At 41.1% G+C, this 12,466-nt stretch overlaps 1 protein-coding gene across 14 annotated transcripts in view; it reads left to right on the top strand.

The window, feature by feature from the left end:
- The window catches only part of LOC130294604 (mucin-2-like), a 264,132-nt gene that overhangs the window by 41,452 nt on the left and 210,214 nt on the right, over positions 1-12,466 (top strand). The window contains exon 3 of one of the 14 annotated variants that reach the window (XR_008848547.1): positions 3,305-3,374. The exons of 12 other annotated variants lie outside the window; for them this stretch is intronic. The gene's annotated coding sequence lies outside the window, so the exon portion shown is untranslated. Of the gene's footprint in view, positions 1-3,304; positions 3,375-12,466 lie in introns of those variants that run through there. One more of the 14 variants, XR_008848549.1, reaches the window with a different exon arrangement.

Below are 12,466 nucleotides of genomic sequence, written 5' to 3'. Positions count from 1 at the left end.
ATATGTCTTTTTTCGACCGTACTAACTATGTAACTATGTAACTATGTAATAAAATAAAATAACTGTGATTTACCGCTTATAAACTCGAAACAATACTCCTCATCTCCGGTGCACTTCATGGCTTTGGTCGGTGTGGATTTTTCCCCCAAGAAGGTGGCGGGGCAGACCCGTCCATTGTGTGTATTGTTTTCTGGTGGAACTACATTGAAAAAGTAAACATTTTTATTAAAAATGTAGAAATAAAATGCACACTGCAGTAGCATAAGGCAATTTCAATTTAGTTTCAATTTGGATTTGACATCTGATTCACATGCGGCACATTCTCTGGGTTGAGTGCACTGTGCACAAGCCAACAATGTTACTAGTGAGTATAAGCAGTAATGCATACAGCTCCAGCAGCTTGGTGTACAGAAGCAGGGACCTGCCTTTTACAGGAATCTCTTCTCCTGTATGTATTTTCTGTGGCACCCTATTTTATCAGTGTAGGGCTCCATGGAAGTTACATACATGAGCAGGCATACTTCTCAAAGACAGGAGTCCCTGCTGCTGTACACTGCGTGATAAGGCATACGCTGTCAATGCAGAGCACCCAGACCATGGAATGTTATGAATGTAAGCGGCAATCCATGCAACATTGTCACTTACATCTGGATGGCTGCACACGAGTAATATGGCATACAGTGAATGCGTCGCAGCTCCTGTGAGTAAGTGCAGATTCAGACAAATGTGAATTTGTTGGGACATTCAGAGTGAATTTGATTGTTAGAATTGATTCACTAATCTCTGTCCACTATGCATTGATATGTCAACATTTAATTGCCTCATGACAAGCAACATATATTTACAGCGCTGCTGCCTGGGCTTTACCGATACGCTCTGTATATTTGCCATGAGGAAGTGCAGGAGGTCTACAAAGCAGAGCACAAGCTGTGATCACACTTATGTCAGCCATTAACCCCTTAAATGTATTTAAGGGGATTAGTGACAGAAGCCTGTCAGCTCTCCGATCAGCACCTCCACAATATTACTGTCGGTGAGTTTTTATGTCATCTATAGGCCTTCTGAAGGCCTACATTCTGCCACGAGGTGATCTGTTAATATGGTCTGCCTCGAGCAGGCTCTACTAGCAGAGCGCCAAGCTAACTGATATATTCTATGCCAAAGCATACAATCTATATGAATATATATATACTGTAAAACTCAATGGGGGACATTTCCTAATCTAGTCTATTCTGGGTATGCTTATAGACCAGCGTATGTGGTAGTCTCCTGTCTATTGTGCTCCTAATTTATCAAAGGTCTCACAGCCCTTGATAAATTCTGTGCTCAGACTTCAGGGTCTACAGCTTAAACTGCATTTAGACCTGCTCCAACATGGTCTGACATTTCAGCGTATTTTGGGTAGATGCGACTTGTCGCACAAAAATCGCACTTGATAAATTCAGCACCAATGCATTTTCCAATCCATTTCCATCTAAAATAGTCTTGCATGCATCATGTTCTAAAAATCCTCTACAGCAAAAGTCGCAGAAAAGTCACACATATTTAGACTGAGACTTTCTGTGCGACAAATTTAGACAGGAAAAAACTGTCTAAATTGTTTGATAAATCTCCCCCAATGTATGTATGTATGTGTGTATGTTCCAGCATCACTTCCAAAGGCTAAAGATATTAACATGAAACTTGGTCACATATTACTTATATGTCGACAACAAACAAAGGATAGGTAATTTAACCCTTAACCACCCCCATTTGCCAGCGTTGTTTTTTTTTTTTTTTTTTTTAAAGTCCCATACAAGTCTATGGGAAATATATGTTACTGCATAACTTTCACACAGCTGGAGATATTTCAATAATACTTGGCCACATGTTACTTATTAGTCCACTAAAAATATAGGATAGTTAATTTAACTTAACTACCCCCATTTGTGAGGGTCGAGGTTTTTGTTTAAAGTCCCATGCAAATCTATGGGAAATGTATGTTCCCGCATAACTTCCATACTGCTGCAGATATTTCAATAATACCTGGTCACATGTTACTTATTTGTCAAATAAAAATATATGATAGTTAAATTAACCCTTACCTACACCCTTATATAAAAGATGGGTTTTTGTTTCAACTCCCATGCAAATATATGGGACTTCCAGTACCTTACTCCACAAGCTCTGCTCTGCATCTCGTGGTGAATGCGTCAGTCCAGCTTGCAAGCCACACCCCATCTAACAAAGACATGCCCACTGTTTAAGCTCCACCCCTGTTATTCTCTATCCTTTTTGTGCATCGGTCTGTCTTGCAAATCACGCCCAGTCCCACAAAGCCATGTCCCCTTCTATTTTCAACTTACAATATCTTCATCACAAATCAGTCCCACCTGAGGACAGGACATAAGGATGGGACATGAGGACGGGATATGAGGTCAGGATATGAGGACAGGATATGAGGATTGTTGATTTTCCTCCCCAACAAGGATTAGGAAGGAAAAACTGGGCAATGCCGGGTACTCAGCTAGTAAAAATATATAATAGTTAAATTAGCCCTAACCTACCCCCATATGTGAAGGATAGAGTTTTTGTTTCAAGTCCCATACAAGTTTATAGGACTTCTGGTGCCTTACTCCACAAGCTCCACTCTGCATCTCCTGGTGAATGTGTCAGTCCAGCTGGCAAGCCACACCCTCCGCACATTCCATGCCCGATCTCGCAAATACACGGCCACCTTTTAGGCCACACCCATTTTATTTTCAGTTTACAATATCTTCATCACAACTCAGCCCCACCTGAGGACAGGATTTGAGAATTAGATATGGGGACGGAATATGAGTATGGGATATGAGGATAAGAAATGGGGATTAGATATGAGGACAGAATATTGGGATGAGATATGTGGACAGGATATGAGGTTGAGATATGAAGACAAGATATGGGGACAGGATATGAGGTCGGGATATGAGGACAGGATATGAGGTCGGGATATGAGGACAGGATATGAGGTTGTGATATGGGGTTGAGATATGAAGACAAGATATGGGGACGGGATATGAGGACAGGATATGAGGAAGGGATATGAGGACAGGATATGAGGTCGGGATATGAGGACAGGATATGAGGAAGGGATATGAGGACAGGATATGAGGTCGGGATATGAGGACAGGATATTAGGTTAGATATGGGGACGGGATATGAGGACAGGATATGAGGTTGTGATATGGGGTCGGGATATGAAGATGGGATATGAGGTCGGAATATGGGGACAGAAGTACCATAAAACAATAGGTTTGTCTACACTGGTTTAATTTTTCCTCAGGTCATAGACCAGTGCCACTTCTGTTAAGTTGAGGTAACTTCTCCTGGATGTGCCTTTCGGAGTGTTGTCTCAGTTTTCCATAAAAGTAAGTGGAGTGAAGTTCTACACTTTCCTTTGCCATCGTTCACCCCCCTAATTGAGAATCCATGTTCAGTTAGCTCAAGAAATGAGGACACCGAGCCAGTGCATCAAAGAGTCCGTCTACAACTGCATTTGACATTTACAATTACTCGTTTAAAAGCACCAGAGTAAGTGAGCGTAGGAGCTGTCATCATCATCTGTGCACTTTCAGTCAATGACAGACATTGGCGATCCCACAAATGTCTGCCATTAACCCCATAAGTGCTGTGATCAAGAGTATTCACGGCAATAAATAGCTCTTGTGACTGATTGGCACCTCCACAATATATTTACACGATCAGGTGACATGCCAGCAGGAGATCCCCTTAACTGCTCTGTGGTGCTGACGGTGGCTTGTCCTGCCAATAGAATCCACTATTTGAAATCTTTTTACTGTATTTTGTGTAAGTGGAACAGTTTCATTTAAAAAGAATATTGTGGGGTTTACAGAGAGATTTTGTTTTGCACCACTTAGCCATGTGACATATCAGAAACTACTACCCTCATCATACCAACCCACTCATATAATTCCCCTGGTTTGCCACACTAACAGTATACAGTACCACCACCATCATACACACAAATATTACACTGTACCACAATATAGTGCACAAATGTTCTACTAAGTAGTAGTGCCACGCAATAACTAACTGACACCATATGTTGCCCAGATAACACCAGCATACACAGCATACAGTGACCAAAATGGATTATAGTGCTATACAATGTCTAAATTATATACAGTTAATATAAAAATTAGTGGTTTTGAACCTCCAATGTCAGGCCATGTGTGACGTCCTGTTTGGCAGATGATGTGTCCTGGGTAATTATGACAGTCACACTCGTAAGGCCGGTCCTGTCCTCAACCCTCTCAGTGCACAGGCAGCACATAAGAATTTTCTTGTCCCTGCACCTCAGATACACTTACAAAAAGAAAGAACAGACAAAGGGTGCAAACGTGTGGGATGAATAGTGTAGATGGTAACTAAAGCACACTTACCTGGAGGTAGACTCCTATGAACAGACTCCTATGAACCGCCGGTGTGTGGATGGGGCTTTCCCTCACACCAAATAAATCCCACCGGAAAGCCATAGAGGGGAGAAAAAACAAACTATATACCTTTTATTAATGAACATAACCAACACGGCTCAAGAGGGTTACACCTCTGGACCTGATGAAGAGAGGCGTCATCCACTCGAAATGTGTTGTCCGTGCTTCTTAGCTGGTATCAGGTATCTGTTCATAGGAGTCCATTCCCCATCATTTGCATTGTCCCTGCACTTTTCTCCCTTTTATTAATTGTTTTACATCTTGAAGCAGGGTGGTCTCTAGTGCAGTCATATATTTCTGTGACTGAAAGACCCCTTTAGAAATGAAAGATTAATGGCATATTATACAGCATAAATGAACAAGCCCTTAAGGTCCCCTTATAATACCTACATTCTGGAAATGGCGTCATGCAGTTATCCTTGTAGCAACAATCTGTGCGGAATAATATTTTATGTGATGGGGATGACATTTTGCCGCTATGTCCACAACTTCTGAAATCCCAGCATTTTCTTCTTATGGAATATGCAATATAATTATTGATTTCACTTTTTTCAACTGAGAGACACAAAAAGAGCAAGTTGATATCTGTTCCATAAGTACAGCTGTAGTCAGTATTGTTAGGCTGCATTCACATAACGCTTTGTAGTTAAGGTGACCGGGTCCGGCTAGGAAATGTGACAAATGCGCATTCCCGTATTCCAGCTGGACCCGGCCCACATCTCATTCATTTGAACGAGCTGACCAGAGTCATATAGTGACAGTGGTATGCTATGTTTTTCAGTCCGGCGATACTGTATACAGAGCAAAAATGAGCCGACCAGAGCCATTATCTAAAGCCAGTCGGCTCATTCTAATGAATGAGATGCAGTCCGGGGCCTGCTAGGATATGGGAGTGCCTGGTTTTCACATTTCCCAGCCGGATCCGTTCAACGTAACGGAATACAGCCTTAGTTATTAAAGCGTACCCACAAAAAAAAAAAAAAAAAAGAAATGTTATATGTTACTCAGTACTTAAAAAATGTAGTTTTTATGTCCCTATCAGCCATACTTTACTAAAAAAAATTGCATATATAGAATACGTTCACACGTATGCAGATTTGATGCGCAAAATTTCATGCACAGGATTTTCTGCTGTAGATTTCAATGTAAGCTAAATGACTGTGCACAGCTTCTAATCGGCAGTTACAAATCCTGCACATCAAACTGAGCAGTACCCTTACACTGCTCAATGTCTTTTCCATCTTGTCAAAGGGAGGGGGCGTGTCCCTCTCTTGCCTGCACTGTGATGACTCCACCCCCTCCCACATTTTGCTGCTCTTGGGAGCCTGGCAGCTCTGCTATGTAACCCTTTCCTCTCTGGATTTATGCTGTACACACACACATACACACACACGTATACAATGATTTTTGGAGATTGTCTGTACTCTACTACCAGAGCCAATATAGTGAGTGTATAACTTCCTATGTCATTCATGTGTGTCATCCTTAGACAGTCCTGTAATGCTGGGACTTGTAGTTTTGAAATAGTTTTTGCAGCAGTGTTGCCTTCAGCTTTTGCAAAACTACAACTCCCAGCATGCCCAGACATCCTTTGACTGTCCAGGCATGCTTATAGTTGTGGTTTTGCAACAGCTGGAGGCACATGTTTGGTAAAACTATGTGTCACGGCAGTGTTGTTGCAGGCTGTCTGTGTTCCTCCGGCAGCCTTGTCAATCGGCCATCTTGTGTCCATGACCCTTGGACACCCTCATGCTGCTGTGGGATTCATCAGTTTCCCAGGAGGTATGGGGACCCCTAGAGGTGGGATTTTCAAAGGCAGTTTTCTTTAAAGGAAAACTGTCATATGTTTTGTCCCGCACTATCCACGGGTACCTGTGGATAGTGCGGGAGACGCTGAACATTTTTAGTCCTACCTTGCTCGGATCCGCTGCGCCGTTCGCCCGTTATAGCTGGTTTTCAGTATATTCAAATTAGCTGCTAACTGGCACAGGCGGGGTTACTGCCTTCAACTGGCACTGTGACGTAACCACTGCCCGGCCCGCAGCACCGCTGGCTAATGAATATTCATACGTTGTCTTACACTCTCAGTCTCATCTCGGCCGAGTCCTGGACTATACTGCGCATGCACCCTTACTCCAGTGCTGCTCCGCGCATGCACAGTATCGTCCAGGACTCGGCCGAGATGAGACTGAGAGTGTAAGACAACGTATGAATATTCATTAGCCAGCGGTGCTGCGGGCCAGGCGGCGGTTACGTCACAGTGCCAGTTGAAGGCAGTACCCCCGCCCGTGCCAGTTAGCAGCTAATTTGAATATACCGAAAGCCAGCTATAACAGGCGAACGGTGCAGCGGATCCGGGCAAGGTAGGACTCAAAATGTTCAGCGTCACCCGTACTATCCCCAGGTACCCGTGGATAGTGCGGGACAAAACATATGACAGTTTTCCTTTAATAAAATGTGAATTTTTTTTAGAGAAGTATATTTGAAAAACTATTCTTTAGCCAAGATGTACAACATATAAAAAGTTTTTATATCTGACAGTGCCCATTTAAGAACACCATGTAAAATATATCCTGGACTTTGTAGTTGGATATTATGCAATACTCACTATTTAATATGTGCATATGCAGAGTGAGGCACACTTGGTCCGTACCACACTGATAGTGGGGCCCAGTGCAGTTGATCGGTCTTTTAAAGCTGACTGACTGGTAACATTTGTCACACATAAGGCAATTACCTAGACATAAAATACAACTATGACAGACTGTACAAAACACAGTATTAAATATAGCATATTTTACTCTAAGATAGATTATAAAAACTAAAATGTATATATAAAACATATATATATATGAAATAGAATATAACATCAAATAAAGTTTATGAAATACAATACAGCAGCCTAAACGATATATAAATTCTTGTTTCACACCTAGGACAATTTCATAGACATAAAATAAGAATATGACAGCCTTTGCCTAAAACAACATTAAAGGGGTACTCCGGATGAAAACAAATTATTTCAATTCAACTGGTGCCAGAAAGTTATACACTTTAGTAATTTACTTCTATTTAAAAATCTTAATCCTCCCACTTCTTATCAGCTGCTGTATGCTCCAGAGGAAGTTGTGTAGTTCCTTCCAGTCTGACCACAGGGCTCGCTGCTGGAACCTCTGTTCATGTCGGGAACTAGCCAGAGTAGAAGCAAATCCCCATAGCAAACCTCTCCTGCTCTGGACAGTTCCTGACATGGACAGAGGTGGCAGCAGAGAGCACTGTGGTCAGACCGGAAAGAACTACACAACTTCCTCTGGAGCATACAGCAGCTGATAAGTACTGGAAGGATTAAGATTTTTAAATAGAAGTAAATCACAAATCTTTCTAACTTTTTGGCACCAGTTGATTTGAAAACATTTGTTTTCCACCAGAGTACCCCTTTAAAAATAATATTGAACACATCACTATTTCTCTCACTAAATCTATTTCCAAAGATGCTATTGACATACAATTTTCATCAGATGTTGGTAATAACCCATGTAATCCATACATACAAAGAAATCAAAACAAATAAGCTCATTAACTAAGTTATGTATAATAATGTGAAATGATTCACGTGAAAAGGAGATGCAAAGAGACATGGAAAGCCAAGAAAACTGCTGAAACCTATCAGTAATTAAAAAGCAATCAAGCCCCTTGTCAGTGCAAATGTATATCAGCTGGTTCAGCCCCAACTAATGGCTACAAAAAGGTCTCATTGCCAAGAGCTGTCTCAAGACCTTCACAACCTAATTGTTGTAAAACATAACAATGACGTTGGTTACAGGTGCATTTCTAAGTTTTTTAATGTTCCAGAGAGCTCTGTTGGGGCCATAATCCAGGAGTGGAAAGACAATTATTTCACCATAAAGGAGAGAAGAATAATCAGAAGATTTGTCCAAGACCAATGGCCACTTAAAGAGACCATACATACACATAGTGCCTTTCACGTAAACTTTTCTACATTTTGTCATGGCGTAACCACATAGTTATTTAAAAAGAAAAATTATTATTTACCCCCTTTACTGTGAAACCTCTAACAAAGATCTGTTGCCACCAACTGTTTTCCTTAGTCACATAATTAGTAAATACGGTCCACTTGTTGCAATGTAATCTCAGTACTAATACACCTGTTCTGTGAAAGCCTCAGAGTTTGTTAGAGAGCATTACTGAACAAACGGCAGCAAGAAGGCCAAGAAACTTACCAAACAGATCAGGGATAAAGTTGTGGAGAAGTACAAAGCAGGGTTAAGTTATAAACAAATAACCCAGGCTTTGAACATCTCACAGATCACCAAAATAGTCTTTCATCAGAAAATGGAAAGAAGCACAACCGCAAACCTACTAAGACAAGGCCATCCACACAAGTTGACAAGCCAGGCAAGGAGAAAATTAATCTGAGAAGTATCCAAGAGGCCCATGGTAACTCTGGAGAAGCTGCAAAAATCAACAGCTAAGGGGGAGAATATGCCCTCAGGATATTTATTAGCTGTGTACTCCACAAATCAAGCTTTTATGGAAGAGCGACAAGAAAGTCATTGTTGAAAGTGAGCCACAAGAAATCCCATTTGGAATTTGTCACAAGGCATGTGGGAGACACAGCAAACATGTGGAAGAAGGTGCTCTGGTCAGATGAGATCAATATTTAACTTTTCGGCTTTAGTGGTGGAAACCCAACAGTGCTCATCACCCTGAGCACACAATTCCCACATCGAAGCATGGTGGTGGTAGCATAATGCTGTGTGTAAGTACTCCTATATAAATAAATATATATATATGACCTAAAAATAGCAGTCTATTTTGTGAGACAGAGAAAGGACTGGTGGTCAGGGATTGCTATAATGCTGCAAGTTTCTGCAAGGAAGTTTCCATCTCTTCCAAAGAAAGCTGAGTGAGATGTGTGAACTCAAGGGTAGCTGGCTATACTTAGTAAGACAAAGCTTGCTGAGGATTTTGGTAAGTCCTGTAAGAGCTCGTGAATATGCCGCTCTAAAGAACATGCGCACTTCATTGATACAACTATTGTGCTCTGCAGCTCACAAACTGATTTTATGAAAACAAATAAGGGAAAATAAGTAAAATCACTGGAGTCGGGGTCCCTGACACTACTTTATGCTGCTTTCAGATAGAACAGCAAGAAACTGGTGAGAGAAATCCTTTGGGAAACCCAGCAATGCAGCTGAAAGTTATGGACAGCCCATGTAGGACGCAATGAGGAGAAGTTGAGGGGGGAACCAGGGTCATTGGGGCTTTAGCTATGTCAATGCAGGCGGATGTCATATAGGGGGCTTTTTTTTTAACCAGAGCAAATGGTTTCTATCTATGGTTTTAACTCCTAGAAAGTTAACTAAAAAGTAATTGAGTAGAATTTACCTGAAGCCATCAGTATGGTCTGAACAGAGACGAGCAGTAGGACTCTCATGGTGAAGCAGGTTCTGATGTCTGTCGGCTTCTCACTATGTTCTCCACAATAACACATCAGACAGGGATCCCAGGGGAGACAATAGCAGGACACAGGTGGATGAAGTCAGAAAGGAGGAAAGTAATGTCAGAGAAAGAACGTAACATCCAAACCACCATAATTAGAGTTCATGCTGCCCTAGGCACACTGCTGTATAGGGCTCATTCATATAGGGATCCTTATCACTATGGACTTTTAGGGCGGTCAGCAGCACTCTTATTAATGTGGGTTTTTCTCGGCTATGTGCGCACAGTGGATGTTCCACAACATGCTCTATCTCCTGTCAGAATCTGCCAGGAAAGCCCCATTAAAGGAGTACTCCAATGGAAAAAAAAAATTCTAAACTAAACTGGTGCCAGAAAGTTAAACAGATTTGTAAATTACTTCTATTTAAAAATCGTAATCCTTCTAGTACTTATCAACTGTTATATCCTTCACAGGAAGTTCTTTTCTTTTTAAATTTTCTTTCTGTCTGACCACAGTGCTCTCTGCTGACACCTCTGTCCCTTTTAGGAACTGTCCAGAGTAGACGCAAATCCCCATAACAAACATCTCCTGCTCCGGACAGTTCCTGAAATGGACAGAGGTGTCAGCAGAGAGCAATGTGGTCAGACAGAAAGGAAATACTGTGGAGTATACAGCAGCTGATAAGTACTAGAAGGATTAAGATTTTTAAATAGAAGACATTTACACATCTGTTTAACTTTCTGGCACCAGTTTATTTAGGAAATTTTTCTTCCAGTCTAGTACCCCTTTAATCAATGGGACTTTCGATTTCAGTGCTAATTTCTGTGGCTAATTCCATGGAAAATAAACACAATTTCAACCACAGATTTCTGCTCTATTTATCACGGAGCTGAAGTCAGTGAGAATTTTTTTTTTGGGTTGCTCCTATGCTACTGTATGTCTCATCAAATTAAGAAATCCTGGACTTGTCCCCTCATCCCATCAATTCACAATCTGCTCACTGGACCAGTCTCATCCTTTCCTATCAAAGAACTGGCAATTTTCTCATCTCAATGATATCCAGGGGCTTCTGAGGCCTCATCTAGATGGCCACAATGTGACAGTATTTTAAAGTCCATTTTGCAGCCTCTAACTGTGCATTTCAAATAAGCTGAATTAAAGGGGTACTCCCGTGGAAAACTTTTTTTAAATAAATTAATTGGTGCCAGAAACTTAAACAGATTTGTAAATCACTTCTATAAAAAAAATCTTAATCCTTCCAGTACTTTTTAGGGCTGTATACTAAAGAGAAATCCAAATAAGAAATGCATTTCCTCTGATGTCATGACCACAGTGCTCTCTGCTGACCTCTGCTGTCCATTTTAGGAACTGTCCAGAGCAACATATGTTTGCTATGGGGATTTTTTCCTTCTGTGGACAGTTCCTAAAATGGACAGCAGAGGTCAGCAGAGAGCACTGTGGTCATGACATCAGAGGAAATGCATTTCTTTTTTGGATTTCTCTTTAGTATACAGCCCCTAAAAAGTACTGGAAGGATTTTTTTAAGTGATTTACAAATCTGTTTAACTTTCTGGCACCAGTTGATTTAAAAAATGGGAGTACCCCTTTAAGATTACCAAGGAACCCTATGATAGATGAAAGGGCTGCGGCCTTCTGATAAACACCTCTGCTGGACAAAACACCATCCTCAGTCCTTTCTCTAGATGGGGACCTTCCATATCCAAGGGCATACAAAATTAGACAGGAACTAGTGTGAAAGTTAAATTATGACCTCTCCCAAAATCCACCTCCCCTCCCTAAAAAACAAGTCAAATTCACAGATAATTTGGTTAAGTTGTAATTGTCTTCTTTATTTACAGTCAATTTTCGTGTAGTTTCATATCTTGACTATACAACCAATCATTTCTTAGAATTTAATTAAATGAAGGGAGAGTTATGAATATACAGTATTTATTTTTTAAGAAATGCAAGGTCTGCAAAAGGATCATGAAATCTAGAGAGCAAGTGAAACCTATTCTATGCAGATGAGGCCACACATGCGTAGAAATTCTGTATTGCAATAACTAGAAATGAATCATAGTCTTCACTAACATTAATAGACAAGTGCTGTTTATATGGAACCAATTCTCCATTACAACTAAGGATTGGCACTGACTTTTTTTTTTCTTCAAACTTTACCCTATCATATTTTCAGCATATCCACAGATACAAACACCATCTGAATGTATTCTGATACTGTTCAGTGCCTGCTCAGAAGAGTATTCAGCCAGGGACAGTTGTAAAAGTAGTCGTGTGGGTAAATCATGTGACCATTGTAATCTTAAATCCTTGTGCTAATATTGTACTTTGATTAATCCCTAGTCTCAAAGGGGTACTCTGCTGCTCAGCCTTTGGAACCAACTGTTCTGAATGCTGGATCTGGCGCCAGGAGCTCTTGACGTCATAGCTGCACCCCCTCATGATGTCACACCCCGCCCCTCAATGCAAGTCTATGGGATGGGGCGTGATGGCTGTTACACCCCCTCCC

The sequence above is a fragment of the Hyla sarda genome, chromosome 10 (assembly GCF_029499605.1).
Source record: "Hyla sarda isolate aHylSar1 chromosome 10, aHylSar1.hap1, whole genome shotgun sequence".
Classification (NCBI taxonomy): Eukaryota; Metazoa; Chordata; class Amphibia; order Anura; family Hylidae; genus Hyla; species Hyla sarda.
Note: the sequence above shows the minus strand (reverse complement) of the source record. Positions and strands in the feature narration are given on the sequence as shown.